Here is a 17525-nt window from a genome sequence, read left to right as displayed (position 1 = left end):
TGAAATTTAGAGAAGAATACCTCTAAATTCTAGACCCTGCTTGTCAAAGTTAAGGTTTCTTGTGACATCAGTATTGCATATTGGTATACATCATTATTGCTGTTGAAAATAGCTGAGTGGACTAAATGAAATTAAATATGTAGTTGTTATCTTGGTATCTTTTTGAAGGTTTTATGTAGCATTCTTATCATGCATTTTGGATTGTCATAGATCTGCTATTTATTTTAGCAGTCATTTAGACCTCATAAATAAAATCACCATAACAGGACATGACTCACGACTGTAAGGTTCATAAATTAAGATAACTTATCTTTTGACCCCTTTACAGGATATCTGGTCCTTTAAATCACTGCACCAATTTTAATTTACTATATATTTTCCTCCTTCTTCACAAAGACCTATTTTCTCGGGGATGTGGAATATGTGAATGCATAAATTAACACAAAGAACTTGCTTGTAGGGAAATTAACAATTTTTTTCTTTCTGTGAATAATAGAACCCATATCCTTCCTAGACAATTACATATATTAGGAGTATATCCTAAGTTTACTGTATATAGTTCTACTCCAAGTTTTAAACGGAAATGAGCAATTGATTTTTATGTTTGTAATTTTTTGGTCTCATAAATTCCTTTACAGAGAATTTATTGTGCAGTATGTGAAATGAAGCTCACTGTACCAGTATGCTAAAAGTAAACCTGGATAAATTATTCATTGTCAAAATATTTAGTTGCAAATGTAGCCCTTTTCCTATTAATTAATCATAGACACAGTAGTCCTAATTTGTAAAATATATAGGTCTAATTCCCCATTTTGTTATACTAGCTGTAGGCTGATGTACTAAAATAGAGAAATGCATTTGTAGTAGCACAGAGTTACAGAATTATTTAATGGAAATGAATGATTTCTGTTTATTAAAATTTGTAAATAATGTTTATTGGACTTATTGGTTGCAAACTATTTAATAACAGTGCTTGCAAGTTACTGCTTTTGTTGAGTGCAGCTGTTCACTTTGTCTCCATAGATTCTGTTTTACCCTATGGATTGTTATTTTCTATGTGAGACTTTTTTAAAGCTGGAAAGAAGCCATTAGATCCAATAAAGACTCTCAGAGTTAGTTTTCACATAGACTTTATTTGTGTTTATTTCTAGGATTCAGGGCTTTTTCTCAACTGCATAGGCAGTTCTGTATGAATAATGTGCATTGTAATCTCACAGAGTAATCAGAACCTCAACTCTTGCCTTTGCAGAAACATGTGAGCCAGATTTTACACTGTATGCGGTTTAAAAAGAGAAAGAGAGAGGCCAAGAAACTGAAACTAGAGAAAAAGATTGATTAGTCTGTTATTTACTCTCTGTTGGCATGTTTCACATATAATCTCAGCAGTTGTATCTCAGATGCTTAGCTGTCAACACCTTAATGAAATATTCAGTAGATCAATTCTGTCTGTACCTTAACATGCGTGTAAGCAAGGATTCAATCTACATCAATTTTACGTGCAAAAATGTGGATGTTTTCCTCTCTTGCACTTATTATTATTGTTGTTATTATTATTACACTAACATAAAAGCTATTTAAATTGAAGAACTTAATGTTGTAGGAGGTCTTGGACATAAAATAGAACGGATCCTTTCTAATCTGTAGAGTTTTAGGAACCAGTTAGTACTCTATCCATGAAGCACTATACATTAATTCTTGCTTTCCCCTTTTAAAGGACTGTGAATGTCTTTGCCATAGCTTGTCATGAGGCCCAGCACGTGTCACTTGACCTGTGGGGAATGAAGAAGAGACTGCTATAGCTCCTACCTACCTCCTCTGAAACCGAGGCACTAGGAGCTTTGCAGCTGGTCTTTCTTCTATACTCCAGCTTGACTTTGTGCATTATCAAGATGTGTATTCATGTGAGGAAAGGAATATTGGCAACATCTCTGCCTGTATATCACAAGAATAATGAACTTATTTTGGTAAGAGGGAAAAAACAACAACTGTTAATTGTATTGTTAAAGCAGAAATGCCTAAGGGTAATTTAACACCTAGCAGTTGTTCTATACAAGAGCAAGAATGTGAACTTTTACTGTTTGCTTTAGGGTGTCAACAATTCAAACAGCTAAGAAAATGTACTGTTACACCTTCCGAATATAGAGGGTTTAAGTACACATTAGACACATACTTTGAATTACTGATAGCTTATGCTTTAAAGAGCTGAAGAACAAAGAAACACACTGAGAGATCATCTGAATCATGTTCAAAATAAAACACTCCCTGTACTTGACCCTAGAGATTTATAGTTGCATTCTTTAGTTTATCCCAATCTTTGGCAATGTTCCTAATTTATGAGTAATACCCCTACAAAAACCTTGAGCGTCTTGCTTTTATGTGGTGAGGTTAGTCAATAATTCATGAAGGGGATTATTTCTTGCAAAACAAAATTATTTTTTCCCAGGACCCAATTTTAAAACCAGAAATATATGAGATTAGAGATTAACTATTCCAATATAAAAATATATAGCTTTTAATGTTCTTAGTATAGCCTTTATAATTAAAATATTTCGTAGCAACATAAGCCAATCTTTTGAAAGTACAAAAACATTTAAACAGAAGTTTGCTTTTCAAGAGAGCTGAGCACTTACAATATAGCAGCATTATGAGAAGTGACTGTTCAGTACTGTTGTAATGAAGACAAAGGACTGGACTATAATTACTTTCTGAATGTGTTTTCTAAAGCAAGTAAAAAGAGATTTTTCTTAGTGGCATATTTCATATTTAGTTGTAATATTGTTCATAATAAACCACAACAAAATATTATAATTGTATGCAAATGTTGAAGATAGAATTAAGAATCTCAGAAACAGATACCATTGATATGGGCAGTAGATTAACATTCTTCTAAGAGGTGTCTCACTTCCCATTTAATAATGTCATTTGAACGAGTAAGGTGGTGCTTTGAGTGAGGGAAGATATTACTATCTATCAGATTATTTGAAATAACATTTGAAGTATGAATTAATGTCTTTCCGAAGTCAATTAAAATATTATCGTTACCTCAGAACATTATGGATTAAGGTCCTCAAAGCTGCCACTTGTCATTATTATTAAGAGTTCAGCATTTCTTTTCAGATAAAAATACTAATGTTTCTATTTTTATTTATTGTAAAAATAGAGCCACCATTGACTTTACATTTAGGGAACTTTCCCTTTTCTTAGACCTTCTCTACTGCCACTATTAGGCAACACTCCAGGTTGTAAAAACAGCTGATCTCAAATCTGAGAAAGCCCAAAATTTCGTTGAAAGTAACAGTAACCTTCTTCCATAAAGGCCAACCCCCTGAAAACTGCATCTAGAGCTTGAAAGGCTGATCTAGTCCCAAGAATAAGCAACATCAGACTCAAACTGGTTTGTGGAAGTTTTATATTTGGAGTGAAATAGATATTATTTAAAGAATTCCACAAAGTATATATTTCTACTATATATTGACTAGTAAATGTTCCTTTCTTGTCTTTCCATGAAATTGAATGTTAGTGTGATGATTTTAGACTAGAAATGTATGTATATAGCTAAGGAATAGTATGAAAACCAGCTAAGAAATCTAAATCAAACCAAATCCCTTTCCTCGACATTCAGGTTTTTGTAAAAAGTGACACAAACTGGTAATCTGTTTGCTTCTTATTTTGTTGCTGTTTGGTCTGTAAATCCATGTTAACAGTTGGTCTATATTTCCCTGATTTGAATAAGAAAATATAAATTGTTCATTTACATAACAGAAGAAATTATTTGGACAAATACAAGAATTTCCTAATTAAATTCCAATAATTTCTATCTCATGAACTTGCATGGGATCAAAACAGGATTTGAAAATCATAAGAATTATTGCAAACATTTCCTTAACTAAGTCTGCAGTTAATTTTGAGCATGTTTGCCTAGATTAAACAAGTTAGGAATTTCCCAAGACATGTAAATCTAGGGGAACCTACAAAAGGAAGAATTCTTATTAATTTCATATGGAAATGGTTTCTTACAAAAACTATTTTGCCTGAAAATTACTATATAGAGGACACAACTACTTAACAGAAACAGTTAAATGTACCAAAATGTTTTCCCTTCATAATTACCAAGTAGTTGTTGCCAACAAGTTAAATAGCAGCCAATGGTATTGAAACGTCCCTTGCTTAAATAAACTGTTGTCTTTCTTATTTGGGCTAAATTATTACTGAACAAATCAGAAGTATCATCCTAACCCTGCTGCAGATAAATTGTTAAACTTCTGTCATTGTTTTTTGTTGTTTTTTTTTTTTTTTTTACTTACAGCTGTTTGCGTCTTTTCCTGAAATTACACAGGTCCATGCAGAAAGGTGGCAAAGATGAAAAGCTTATTCCAAATCCAGGGGCCTACACTTCAATCTTGCAAGGAAATGTTGTTACTGGCCAAGAACAGATGACGGAGATTCATACAGTGATAGCTAGAGAAAAGCTGCGTTGAAGGAGGCCAAGGAAGAAGGAAGGGCAGATAGTGCATGCCAGTATATCTTTGCAGTTCTGGTGTTACACAGAAGTTGCTTTATCTCTTAATTCCAGTTGTATATCATGTTATGTTTCCACTGACCTCAGTGGCTGACTGACAGCTATAAATTAAAGGTCAGAACATTCTAACCTTCCATTTGAGCACTTTGTACTTAAAATCACCAACATTATCATCAAATAATACTGACTCTGTCTCTAAAGTAGTTTATCATCTCTTCTTAAGGCAACATCTCTGACTGAGCAACATGGTTCAAATCTTCATAAAGGTATTCCCAAAGCCATTTCAAAACCACAAACTTGGCATCTGAGGGATGTTCCTCTCACTTCATTTTAGCTACCTAAATGTTATTTGTCTAAGTCTAAATGAACCACCTAACCTCCACTATAGTCAATAGAAAAGTACCTTCACCTCCAGAGTGCCATAGATGACATTGTAAGGTAGGTGTATGAGTTGTTGGGATCAATCAGGTTCTGAAAGTAACTGTCAGTTGGCTAAAATCAGTGAGAAGAATGCATTGGTTTTCAAATCTAGGTCCTTACTTCTTCTGTTTAATGTAGCAAGATAAACCAAACCTGAATTGAGTCATTTGACTGATGATCAGTTCATTTACATTTATATCTGAGCTCTTCGCCCTGAGCCTTTATAGTCAGTGGAGATCTAAGCATTGTGAAGGCAATAGTCATTAAAGTCCAGGGTACTATTTAGTTCATTATAAATAGGCAGATAAAGTACGCCAAATGGATCATGGCCTAAAAGTACCTTTATCTCCCTGCTAATTGTAAGAGGAGCCTCTCGAACCTAAGTTAGCAAATTCCCAAACAGTATAAACCAACACGTACTGATACTGCTCAGCAATTTTTCTTGAAATCCTTGTCCAGATCCTAAATGCCCTGAATTCCTCCTGGCTCTCCCACATATAACTCCTTTTTTTGTGTTCAGCCTAGTTAAGATAATGAAATAAGGTGTGGAAGGTGTGGAAGCCTGTACTCAAATACTGAAAAAGCTGATGTTTAAAAATATTTCCTCCTTTTACTTTAAGGACTACAATAATTTTTAATACCAAATGACACACAATATAAACACTTAAGAGAACCATGGTGAGTGTTCTGAGGATAAATCCACAGCACATGGGTATTCTTTCTTGGACCTCTGTTTCCTACTATAGTTTTTCTGCAATTAAAATCATTAATACAGTGAGAATGAGTGAACGACCATTTGTACAAGGTACAGAAAAGAAACGTTCAACATTATTCAGATAAATATTTACTTAGCTGTTCAAAATTGCTTGCAGACAGAGAAAATATGATGCCCAATGACACCCTTTATAATTGCCAAAAGTGCATTTAGAATGTTCTAAAAGCAAGCAGACATCTGTTTTTTGAAGTCACTGATCATATTTGAGAGCAGAAGTATTGGATGATGGTACCCACAACTACTCATTTCAGGCACCCAGTTCTCACCTGATGATAGAATTTCTGCTAAGGAGATAGTTTTGCCTGGTGTTGGAAACCAAAGATGCATAAGTAGCAGATGTGGATTTTTACATTTGCAGTGCCTTTCTGTCTGACTGGTGATAGTTTTGATAGATATTTTGACATGGCATGCTGACAGAAAACAGGAAAAATAGACATGCTAGGGATGAGATGGAAGACCACTGAAGTAATTTAAAAAAATAAAGACTGTCAAAAGCTATAACATGAATACACTGATCTCTATTACAGGTGTCACAAGACAGTCAAAAGAGATTGTGTGACAGATATCCAGAATAAACTACTTATGGCACTGTATCAGGAGAAACAACCACAATGGCAGTCTTCCAGCTGTTCAAAAGGTTTACAAGGCTGCCCAGCTGCATTAGTAGGGATAACAGTATGAACTGACCTATATGTGAATTTTCCACTTGTGCTGCATCTACCCAGATATTCTTGCTTTAGCCCTTTTGGAGCTGCATGCAAATTAAACCAATTTTAACTTTTTTTTTTTTTTTTTTTTTTTTTTTTTTTAAAAAAAAACATTACGGTTGAGCATGAGAATTCAGAAAATCAAGAAAGCCTTCCCAAAATCACCGGTATTACTTAAGATAAATTGTTGCAGACCAATTATATTTTGTAAGTTATTTATTTGGTTTGTTTAATTTGCTCTTTTCTTTATTTCTCTTGCCTTCAGGAAAAGGCTACAATGGGAAAAAAGTAAGTTGGTTTTTGTTTTTTTGTTGGTGGTTTGTTTTTTTTTTTTTTAATGGGAACAGATGCTCACAAATAAACTTATTCTAGAAACAGGGCTGGGAAAAAGTGCAGCACAGTAACTGAAACTCAAAACTGACAAACACATGGACAACTGCAATGCCATGTTGAAGAAGTTCTTGACAGTGCAGAGTAATGTACCTAAGCCCCACTAATTTTCAATAAGAACTGGATAACTAACTGTTCTTGCTGTCTTTGAAAATATTCCTAGAATCAATCCTTAAAAGAATTTGCACTATGCTGCAAATTTTAGTATAAAAATTAATGTACTATGTGCTCATTTCTTGCATGTACTTTGCAATTATTTAATATATTTGAAAAAGTTTTTATTGTTCTGCTCAACCTTACAATGAATTCATGAAATGGATTTGTTCTTAAGGAATCACAGTTTAATATTTGGATTTTACTGCAGTGTCAAATGCAAAGCCCACAAATAGCTGATGATGAAAACAGATGCTTAATGTAAGTGTACACCTGACAACAACAAAAATGGCAATCAAAGGAAAGGAGAAAAGACTCCAAAGTTCCAGAGAAACGTGGACACCAACAGCCTAGAAATCTTCATCAATGAGGACTATTAACAGTTTTAAATTGAGAATAAAATATTAACTAAATGGAAAAGTTCTTATAATCTTCAGAAAGCCAGGATTCACTTTGTTGTTTATTTCCTAGTCAGTTAGTAAAGAACATACTAAAATAATTAATTTAACAAAAACTAGTCATGATACTGTGTCTGTCTTATCTGGTCCTTCATTTAGAATGGAAATCAAACACATTTGACCCAAATAATTGAAATATTTAGGCATGCTTGTGGCCAGGATGATGTGCATGGCATGATCACAGAATTAAATCATACCAAAATACTCTTAAAGCATTATCAGACTAATCAATTGTGTTGTTGGTTTTTTTTTATGAGACCACCCCTGTGCAATATATTTCACAGATGACAGAAAAAAAACATCCGAACTCCATGTTAACAAACCTAATGGAGAAAATGTCTGTTCTTAGCTAGCAGGTGGAATAGGTATGCAGATGAGACAAAATTCTCAGATGGTAGAAAAGGGGATTGGGTCATCAGTGCATAAAAATATACTACTTTTACTTTCTTTCTATTGTATTGCTTTGGTTGATTGCTTTCTATCAGATGAGGATTGGGCCCAACACAGTAGGATGTATACATTAAAAAACAGTAAATCAAAGATAGCAAGGAAACAGATTTTTATAACAGATTATGATATCCTATTTGAATATTTCATAAATCCTGCTAAGAGACCTCCCATTTAATTCCTGTCTATGATCAATAAAAATAATGTGACATAAAAAGTAGCACAAGAGATGATGAAAATGCAATTTCTGTCTTAGTAGATGGATGAGAAAACATTATTTTGTCCTTAAGTTTTAAAAAAATCATAATGGCATGTTAATAAATTGGTGTGGTCTTTGAAGGATACTCAGAAAACTTGTCTGCTGCAGTTCATAAATCTCCAAAGTGTTGTGAAATTACCAGTGCCTTCAGGATACAGAAACACAAACCACTGGTTCAATGTCAGCTCTGCAAAAACTGCAAATGTTTAAACAAATAATGAGATAAAAAGTAATGCATAATTAAAGGTTTTATTCAGAAGACGTCTGGGTTATGTTTATTTTAAGGGTGGCAGTGAAATACATTTGCACCTGTGTATGCTCCAAAGGTGTCAATTTCACAACTCTTCCTGCACAAATAGGGACTAAGCGTATCATGCATTATTAAAAGGGTTATGCATTTCAAAGAGAATAAAAGTATATGAAAATAAATCTAATATTTAATTTTAATAATATATCAGAAATGCTGGTGTATTGGTCCTGAAGAAGAGATTTAAAAAAATGATCAAGCAACACAGGTCAGTATTTTGTGTTTTGTTTTGTTCTGTTTTCAAATTGTATTTATGAACAGTCTAAAAAAACATTATTTTTTATCAATGTAATTGGCCCTATTTAAAGGGTGACAAAAGTAAGATCTGTTCTCTGATTTGCAGTTTCTCTGGTGAAGAAGCTGATCTGAAATTGGTCCATATTAGTACTGCAGCAGCAATATTTATCTTCCCCAGACAATCCAGCCATATTCTAACTAGCTCAATAACATAAAGGATGTGGAATATTTGCCATAATAGGTGTTGAGCTCAGAATACATTCCCCCTCTAATGTAATACATCAGGCAACAGGAACTGGCTTCCAGCCACAGTCAAGGGCCTTTCTGATTTAAGTAAATCACTAAAATGGTCTGCAGATTCCTTCAAAACATGACATATGAACCACACGACTGTAAGTACTTCACTGTGAAGCTTAAATTAGGAAATTAGTCCCTTTAGTTACTTTACTTCTAATTATAAAAATGCTTTTCTTATTCAGCCCACAGACACAGGGAAGTGATGTGTATGCCACCAAGTACTGCACTGCACCAAGAGCAGATCTAGAAAACTTCTTACTGAGACTCAAAAATCCAGACTGGGTGTGTTCTAGGGTTGCTGTTCAGATTACTTCTGGTCTGCTTCTGCAAGCTACGGGTCCATTAGGAGCTGGGAATCATTGTGAGTCCCTCTGGAGAGCACCTTCTGGTTTAGTTTCTACCTGAAAGGTGTCTGATCGCCAAGATTTAAGAATTTCTCCATGATACAAACAGAAGGGTGGTAAGACTAGTCAATTGTGAAATTTGTTACAGCAGTATATGTCTGACCTGAACTGACAATGCTGTGTGAACACCAGCATAAGCAACTACTTTATTCTACCTGGGACTGAAGATGATGTTTCTCTTCTAAATTAGGGACCTCAATGTCCTTAAATTTAAGTGTGGTGATTCTGGCCTAATATATTGACAGGGAGAGATCACTCAGCAATTACTGTCACAGGTAATGAGCCTCATCATGCTCATCACGAGCTGTTTTGATGGATTGTATTTTTTGTGTGACAAAAGACACATCTAAATTTGCACTTCCTGAGACTTAATGATCAACATACGCATCCTTTGCTCTACCTTGCGCTCTGTGTATTGCATTTTAGTGATAAGCAGAGTTGGCAACGCCAATGTACAGATAATTGTAGATACTATTTTTTAACATGTTAGATTCTGCAGAGTGTAATTACATAATTAGGAAACTTCATTCACGTAGTTAAATGTCTTAACTTACACCTGTCTGCATCATATCAACACAAGTATTGGCACGGAAAGTCTGGAGCAGGGACCTGAATGAAGATCAGTGACTTTATTTCTTCCTTTTTCTCTCCTGTGCATGTGTTCATCCACACAAGTGACTCACTTGCTAATACTACATTTGGTAAAGTTGACTACAGAGGTAATGGAAGAGTTCTGATGTCTGTGTGGAAAGAAAATTTAAGAAGATGTGGTTCCATGCACCTCATGAATAAACATAAATGACAAATTCATTGAAGCATCTGAATTAACCATCATGTACTGGACCTGTATGGGTCTGATCATCTGGTCCTCCTGCACTGCAGTGTGTCACCAAATGACATTAACTCCTAGCGCAATTAAAATGGTGTGAATGGAACATACTCAGTTTTTAACATTAAGTCTTGTGTTTTAACTAAAAGTTGTTTCAAGAAGCATCAGATGACACTGGCTAAGGCTATAAATGTTCCATAGTTTAATTACATGAAGATCTAAGATTTCTCCTTCTCAGCAAGCCATCCAGCTACCTGAGCTCGTAATTATCTCTTTAGAGACCAGTATTTAAAGATACAATGTTACTGTCTTTCAGGTTGTTTTCAAAACATTCACATAATGCTTCTGAAAATATTTTTCTTTCTAAATATCTTTTTTTGCCGGTGTCTGATTGCTAACCTAAACAGTTCTCTTTGTATTGTTTACTTGAAAATGAACAGGCCCATGGAGCCAATGCATATGTGAATTGTAGTTCTAACACTACTTCCACTGTTACATGGTGATCTATAGTCAAAATTTAGGAAAAAAAATGTGATGTCCTTAGGAAACTGTAAAAGGAACTGTCTTTTGCATTACCACACTGCTTTTTAGTTTATATCAAGGCTTTACATTTGGGACCAGTTTCGACAGATAATGACACACTGCACAATAGAATGACACAATGGACAAGGAAGGGATGATTCCTTTAACAACCACAAATTATTTATTGCAGATTTGAGAGGGATCCAAGTATTTCTGGAAACCCTGTTTCTGGAAACAGGAGCTGCTTTCCAAGAAGGTGCCATTGACATGAACCATGTATTGATTCAAACACTCAGATTATAGCCAATTTCTTCAAGTTAACTTTTTTTAAGTGTTTGAGTAGGAAGTGTGTCATATCCTTACTAAGACAGTAACAAAGGATTTGAACACCCTTAGCATTGTTACAGCTTCTAACTAGGCCAAGTTATAAATTTATTAGCAGTATCAATAGTATACATGCTTTTCTATTTAAGTTTCTAATTTTCTTAAGATGAAGGGTGATACTCTCATCTTCTTTATAAATGTGGATAAAACAAAATCGATTGTTTCTTGTTCTAAGAGTATATGTGAATGGTATCAGTGATGACTGATGACAGTGTCAAGGAAGCCAGAGATCATTAAAACCATGTAAATATCAAACTTAAATTTTAGTGTCCCAAACCCTTTCAGAAGTTTGAACATTCAAACTATTTAGACACCAAAGCCAGCTGTATTCTCCTAAATAAATTCTTGGATCTGGCCCACACATTTTCCTTGGTTTTGTGGCTCTGATCCCATGGGCATGGAAGTAAATAATACTTTTGATTTTTGCCTACATTTTTGAATCACAAATACCTAAGAAATACCATATATAGTAACTCCCTCCTTCTCACTCATACACACAAATAAACAAGAAAACAACCTCTGTTTAGCTAACCTGAGGTCCCTAACATAATTATTTTTGCACTTAACTGCAGAGCAACACATTCAAATTCTGAGGTTCCATGAAAAATTTTCCTCTGGCTTTAAAAATAAAGTTGTGTTTCTGCTTTCTGAAGGGTTCACATGAAGGTGAAAAAAATGGATATTTTCCTGTATGGTTTCACTTGTACACTCCCCGATCAAAACAAAACACATCTTAAGAAACTAAGTGTGTTTGTTTGTTTTTATTTAAATGAAGTCTGGAATGTATGTAGTTTAATAAAGGGAATGTGCCGAAAGTGAAAGGTAAGTCTGCTTACTGGAGTTAAATTTACAGCCAAATATATTGAGAACATGGGAAAAAATAGAACCTGGGGTACATAACATGCATCCTCAGTGATCTGTGGATCATTTAACTATGTTTTCAAAGGATGTTGATGCAAATCTGCGCTTATTAAAGCACGTAGATTCACAATGTAAGAAGTCTGGCATTCAGGTAGGCTAAATGACTCTGCCAGTAAAAGAAAGCTGATACTTGATGAATATAAATCTAATAAGAGTATCAATTTTTGAGTTTTTTTCATCCAAGATGTAAGTAATATATCTGACAACTCAGGCACATGTCAGTAAAATGTTACTATGAGACATTTTAACTGGTGCTGTTAAGAATAGATAGTTAAGATTCAGAGCACCTAGCTGGGAATGCCCAACTCAGATATCACAATAATTAGATTAATAGCTCCTGTTTTAATATGCAAGTCTGGGCTGGAATACACTTCACGTAATTTATCTAAAAGTTAGTGATTCAGTTGAAGTTGCAAGGTTCCTCTTCATCTGGGAAGAACCAGTCCAGAGGAGATTCAGAGTCCAGCCCCAGGTGTTCCTACCTGAGGAAGGATAAGCCACCCACCCTTTGGTAGCATCTCCAGCTCAGTTGGCTATAGAGGGAGCTAGATAACCAGATGACATCAGACCTCTCCATAACACACAGCTAAAGTTAGGTAAAGGACACCCCACACATAGTGCCCAGCCAGGCACTTCTGGATAGCGTCACACAAGCCCCAGACACCCCTCAGTACTGGCTTGGGGAAGGGGCAATTGGTGTAGGAGTCTGAACTCCTCTTCCTCCCGATGCTCTGGCAAGTTAGGGTTCAGATATCCGTGTTCTTCCCAGAATCTAAGCCTTCACCAGAGCCATGTTTCTGGCAAGGAGAAGTGCTGTGCTGCCTACAGCTGGCTGGAGGAGGTGCTCCTGCTGCTTTCCTTGGGAAACAGTCCACTCTGAGAAGGCAGCTGGGATGATCCTTCATCTGCTCGAGCCTGCTTAAATCCTCATCTTCCTAGCTATCAGAGTGCAGAACAGTCTAAAAAGGAGCCCTCCACTTTGTCCTGGTAGGACTAGGGAGTGCACAAATGCATGAGATTTTTCTTGAAGAGAAAGAGTGAACTAAGAGAAAGAGTGAACTAGACTAGCTGTTAGGCAGACAGCTTGGGTTTGGTTTTTTTTTTTTTTATACCTCCCCCCCCCCCCCCCCCCCCCGCCCCCCCTTTATCTGCTGATTGTCTGATGCAAAACTCAGTGTAAGTGCAACACAGAGTAAAGCAATCTTGACAGTACGGTCCGATACTCAGGTCTCCCTGTTTTTTGGATGAGTGACTTAAGTGCTGAGTGTAGGTTCCTGAAGTGGCAGTGAGGTACTTTTTGTGTACCTGAGGCCCTTTTGTGTTTTTAAGCCCTGGTGTACTTTACTGTGGTTATTTCCATTTGGTTAGTTGATTTCTTTTTTCCACTTAAATAAAAATAAACCATTTCCTAGTTTTCCTCCAACGGGTAACAATGGTGCACAAATTTCATCTTTTGCCCACTTACACTCAGTGGCTTAGACCAGGAATTGTTTACGCCACTCTATATAGTTTCTGTGAATCTGCATTTGCATTTCTCTTTTTTCATAGTGCTACATTACAATTGCACTCCATGGAAAAGTTCTGACCATAATCTTTATCATTATTATTTCTAATTTTAAAGCTATATTAATAAATTTTAAGGTTAAGAGAGACCATTATCATCTGATTTTCTGCTTAATACAGGCCAAAGAATTGCAAATGCCTGGGAAATGTCTATCACCATAGAGCTTAAGATTTTAAACAGATTGGCACTTCTATTTAAAAACTTGAAAATATGTCAAACACAGACTCTTTTATTTTTGAATGGAGACTTAGCTCTTCATTTCTGTGTTAAGATCGAGTGTCAAGGTCCAGATGATAATTTCTTTCCAAGTGAGGAGAATTTTTTTTTCTTGCAAACTAAGATACTGTAGAAACACTGACCTCAACCTTCCTCAGACTTTGTAAACAGACATTTTAAAATGCATTTTCTCTACTTAAGTGAAATAAAGCAAACATCAATTTACTCCCATCATTGGTATCATAGTGTCTTTGATCATGTAATACAAGGACAAAGGATTATAATACCTCAGACATTGTAATATTTTATGTCTGAAATCATACATAGAGGAATAGTTTAAGAGAAATTAGAGTATCCTTAACCACTAGAGCTCCTTCAAAGAACAGAGGCACCAAAATCTTGAAGCAATAGCAAAGCCTTATGCCAAAGGATTTTTTAGTAAAATACATTAAATACTATTAACAACTGTTCTTTTCCAGGTTGCATACTGTATTCCTAATGCTTTGTTTATGAGGAAATGCTGCATGATGAACAAACACGTCAGCAACATAACACTACATGTCTGAAACTGATTTCAAATGCACTGGTTTTATACTAATGTACCTTTAGATTTAGAATTACTCTAGTAATACCAAGTGTAACTGCAGTCAAAATGAGATCAATGCACATCTATATTTATGTCTCCCTCATCTCTCTATATCAAGCAGTCTGCTTGTGCATTTGAAGCAGGTGGATATAAACAGACAAGCTTTCAAAAACAACTGTTTCATTAGCAAGTGGTGGATTGAGCAGATTGAACAGTAGGAATGAAATATTTATTAAGTATATATAGAAGCCACTCATGGTGAGAAGTCTGAATTTGCCTATAAGCAGCCTTGCTGAAATGAATCCTTGATGATTTGGAGTTTTACTCTACCCTTTTTTTCTGTTGTTTGCCCATCCTTCTATAGGGTACACATCACTGAAATGAAAATCTCATCCACAACATTAATTTAATTTAATTTTGTATTTTGTGGTGGCATTTCAGCATTATTATAATTCAGGCAATTCCTGAAGGAAATTATATTAATAGTGTACAAACACCCACCATTTTGATGGAAAGACATTTAAAATTATTAACTTTCCTACACCATCAGCTTTTCAGTGATCACAAATATTGAAGGAAGCATATAGGAAAGTAGGTCAAATGACTTCAGATAACTGCAGGAGAAAGCCTCTAGGGACAAAAATGAGAAAACCAAAGCACAATGTAATATGGAACTAGAAAAGGCTATAAAGTGTAACAAGAAAGAATAAGCATACTGTAGTGAAAGGCTGACAAAAGGAAGAGACCTCATTTACTGCCCAGTAAAGAAATCTATTGAAGGATGATAATGTGAAGAACATAGAGTTTAGTGTCATTTTTACATCGTATTTCAGTAAAATTTCAAATGGTTTCCGTTGATTTTAACATAACAAAAAGTAAAGGGTAAAAAAATGAAGCTAGAACAGATGCCTGTTTTTGGATCAGCTGAGTTTGGTGAACTTAATTCTGGATTGATTAGAGAAGTAACCTAGTCAATCTTTAAAATATTAATGAATTATTGAGAACTCATGGAGAATGGATGGTATTTCCGTGAATAAACAAGCTTTTTTTGGTCCCTGACTTTAGGCATTTAATATAGATATCTAAACTAGTTAATTGTCTACACTTAGTATTTAATCCAAATATATAAAAGTTTTCTATCTCTCTACAGTGATTACAAGGGATGCCTAATTTGTCAAGATTCTTAATTTGGGTACCACAGATAAGTGACCAAAGTATTTTGATGGGAGTCTGAATTGTAATATGTATCTTTAAAAGAGGAAGGAGTTGTGCAACTATAGACCATTCATTTTGTTTTCAGTTACAGAAAAATACTAGGTAAAATACTAGAATTATTTGTAAGCAATTATTCTAGAAAATAACAGGAAATTTGAAATAGCAAACACCAATTCTCAAGAATAAAAAGTTTAAAATTTTTGCATATATCAACTGACAAATCATGTGGGCAAAGGAGAAACTGTAGTTTTCATGTATCAGCCAGAGGAAGATTTTCAAAATGTCCTGTATGATCTTTTAAAAATCAGACTAAAAATTTGCTGATTTGCATCTACAGTCAGATACAGGCAAATGAGAAGATTGTACTTAGAGGCTGCCTAATATTGGCTCATTTTTGTAGACTTCTTCTGGGGTCAATTTTGTATTTGGTGCTGCTGTTTTCTATAATTAATAGGATACCGGAATAAAAATTCTGCTCATTTAAATTACATATGACAAATATATGGTGTTATATTAATGTACTGGATTGGCATTATAGTAACAGATTGGAGAATTGCTCTGAAAAGATGAAATAGGATGCAGTTCTGTAAGGAAGAGTGCAAAGATCTAAAGTTAGGTAAGAAGTCGTCAGCACAAGTTTAGAATGAAGAAGTGATTTAGATGGCATATTTGCATTAAATCATCTGGGGATATAAGAGAGCACAAACAGAATAAAAATAACGTTTATGCTTGTGCAATGACAGGCAATATCAATAGGTATGTGCAAACAGGAGTAGAACCTATAACGAATCAACTGCCTTTACAAAGCATTGGAAGAGCTCCAGCTGAAGCAGTGTCCAGCACTGAGCAGTGCATTCAAAGGTAAGAATCCAGAAGAGTTCAGATGAGCACTGTGGAATGGTCAATCTCCTACAAAAATTGACCTGAAAGAAAGAAGAAAGGAATTACACTTGCCATTTTTGAAGAAAGAATCCCAACACATGAAAAGTTAAAAGATAAGCAGAAATCAAAGTGGGAGAGAGAAAATTAACATCAAAGAGAAGAGGATCTGACGGTAAGGCAAGTTAACTACCAGGACATATTATCTGGTTTATCACATAGAAGACGGTCTTAAGAAAAGGTTAGGCAAATATCTCTTGGGAATGTTGGCCTTCTTTGAGAGTAGGGTATGAATTAGATGACCTTTGAAATGTCTTCCAGGCTAGTTTTTCTTTAAAGAATCACCAAGCATCTTCCTTGAAGAAGCTCACTCTGACCACTAGACAAAGCAAATGACAAAACTGAAAGCAAGCTGGGAGAATTAAAGTCCACTCAAGTCTGCTCATTGTGTGCTTTATTTTGCAGCAAATGAACAGCGGAAAAATTCTTTTGTCTGCAAATCAAACCCTTGATGATGTATTAATAATTCTTCATTGGAGACTATGTAAGTTTTTAAAATCCCAGATAAGCTTGTCTGAATATAAGGAATTTGAAAATAACTTTAGGAGACAAAAGCTGGAAAATATTATCTAGGCACAATGTTACAAGCTGAGAAACCAAGTGGTAAATTAAAAGAACAGAAAGGTAATAATGCTGGAAACTACTTATCAATTTACTAACTTTGGTGACTGTGGTTATGTCTTTTAAATACTTTCAGTTGTAATAAATATGCACAGCATAATAAGATGTAGGCCATGCTCAAGAAAATTGCCTGAGTTTATGAAACCAAAATTGAACTAAAGTCCAGCAAATAATGAAGGAAAAAAAAAAAAACCCAAAAAACAACCCAAAGAAAAAAAAATCATTAAATTTTGCAGAAAGGAAAAGGCACAGCTAAACGATTTTGGATTAATGGTTTACCTGGTGTTAATCAAAATGATTTTGTGTATTGAAAAATGTTAATCATGCTGGCTGAAAACCATTTCTTGAGACAATA

The 17525-nt window shown here is 34.9% G+C and overlaps 1 long non-coding RNA gene across 2 annotated transcripts in view; it reads left to right on the top strand.

The window, feature by feature from the left end:
• The window catches only part of LOC308062605, a 106970-nt gene extending 89445 nt beyond the window's left edge, over positions 1–17525 (top strand). For both annotated transcript variants that reach the window (XR_013927632.1, XR_013927633.1), the window contains one exon: positions 1–17525. This exon is cut by the window's left edge and continues 35037 nt beyond it. This is a non-coding gene — a long non-coding RNA (uncharacterized lncRNA).

The sequence above is a fragment of the Falco punctatus genome (genome assembly GCF_963210335.1).
Source record: "Falco punctatus genome assembly, chromosome: 4".
Classification (NCBI taxonomy): Eukaryota; Metazoa; Chordata; class Aves; order Falconiformes; family Falconidae; genus Falco; species Falco punctatus.
Note: the sequence above shows the minus strand (reverse complement) of the source record. Positions and strands in the feature narration are given on the sequence as shown.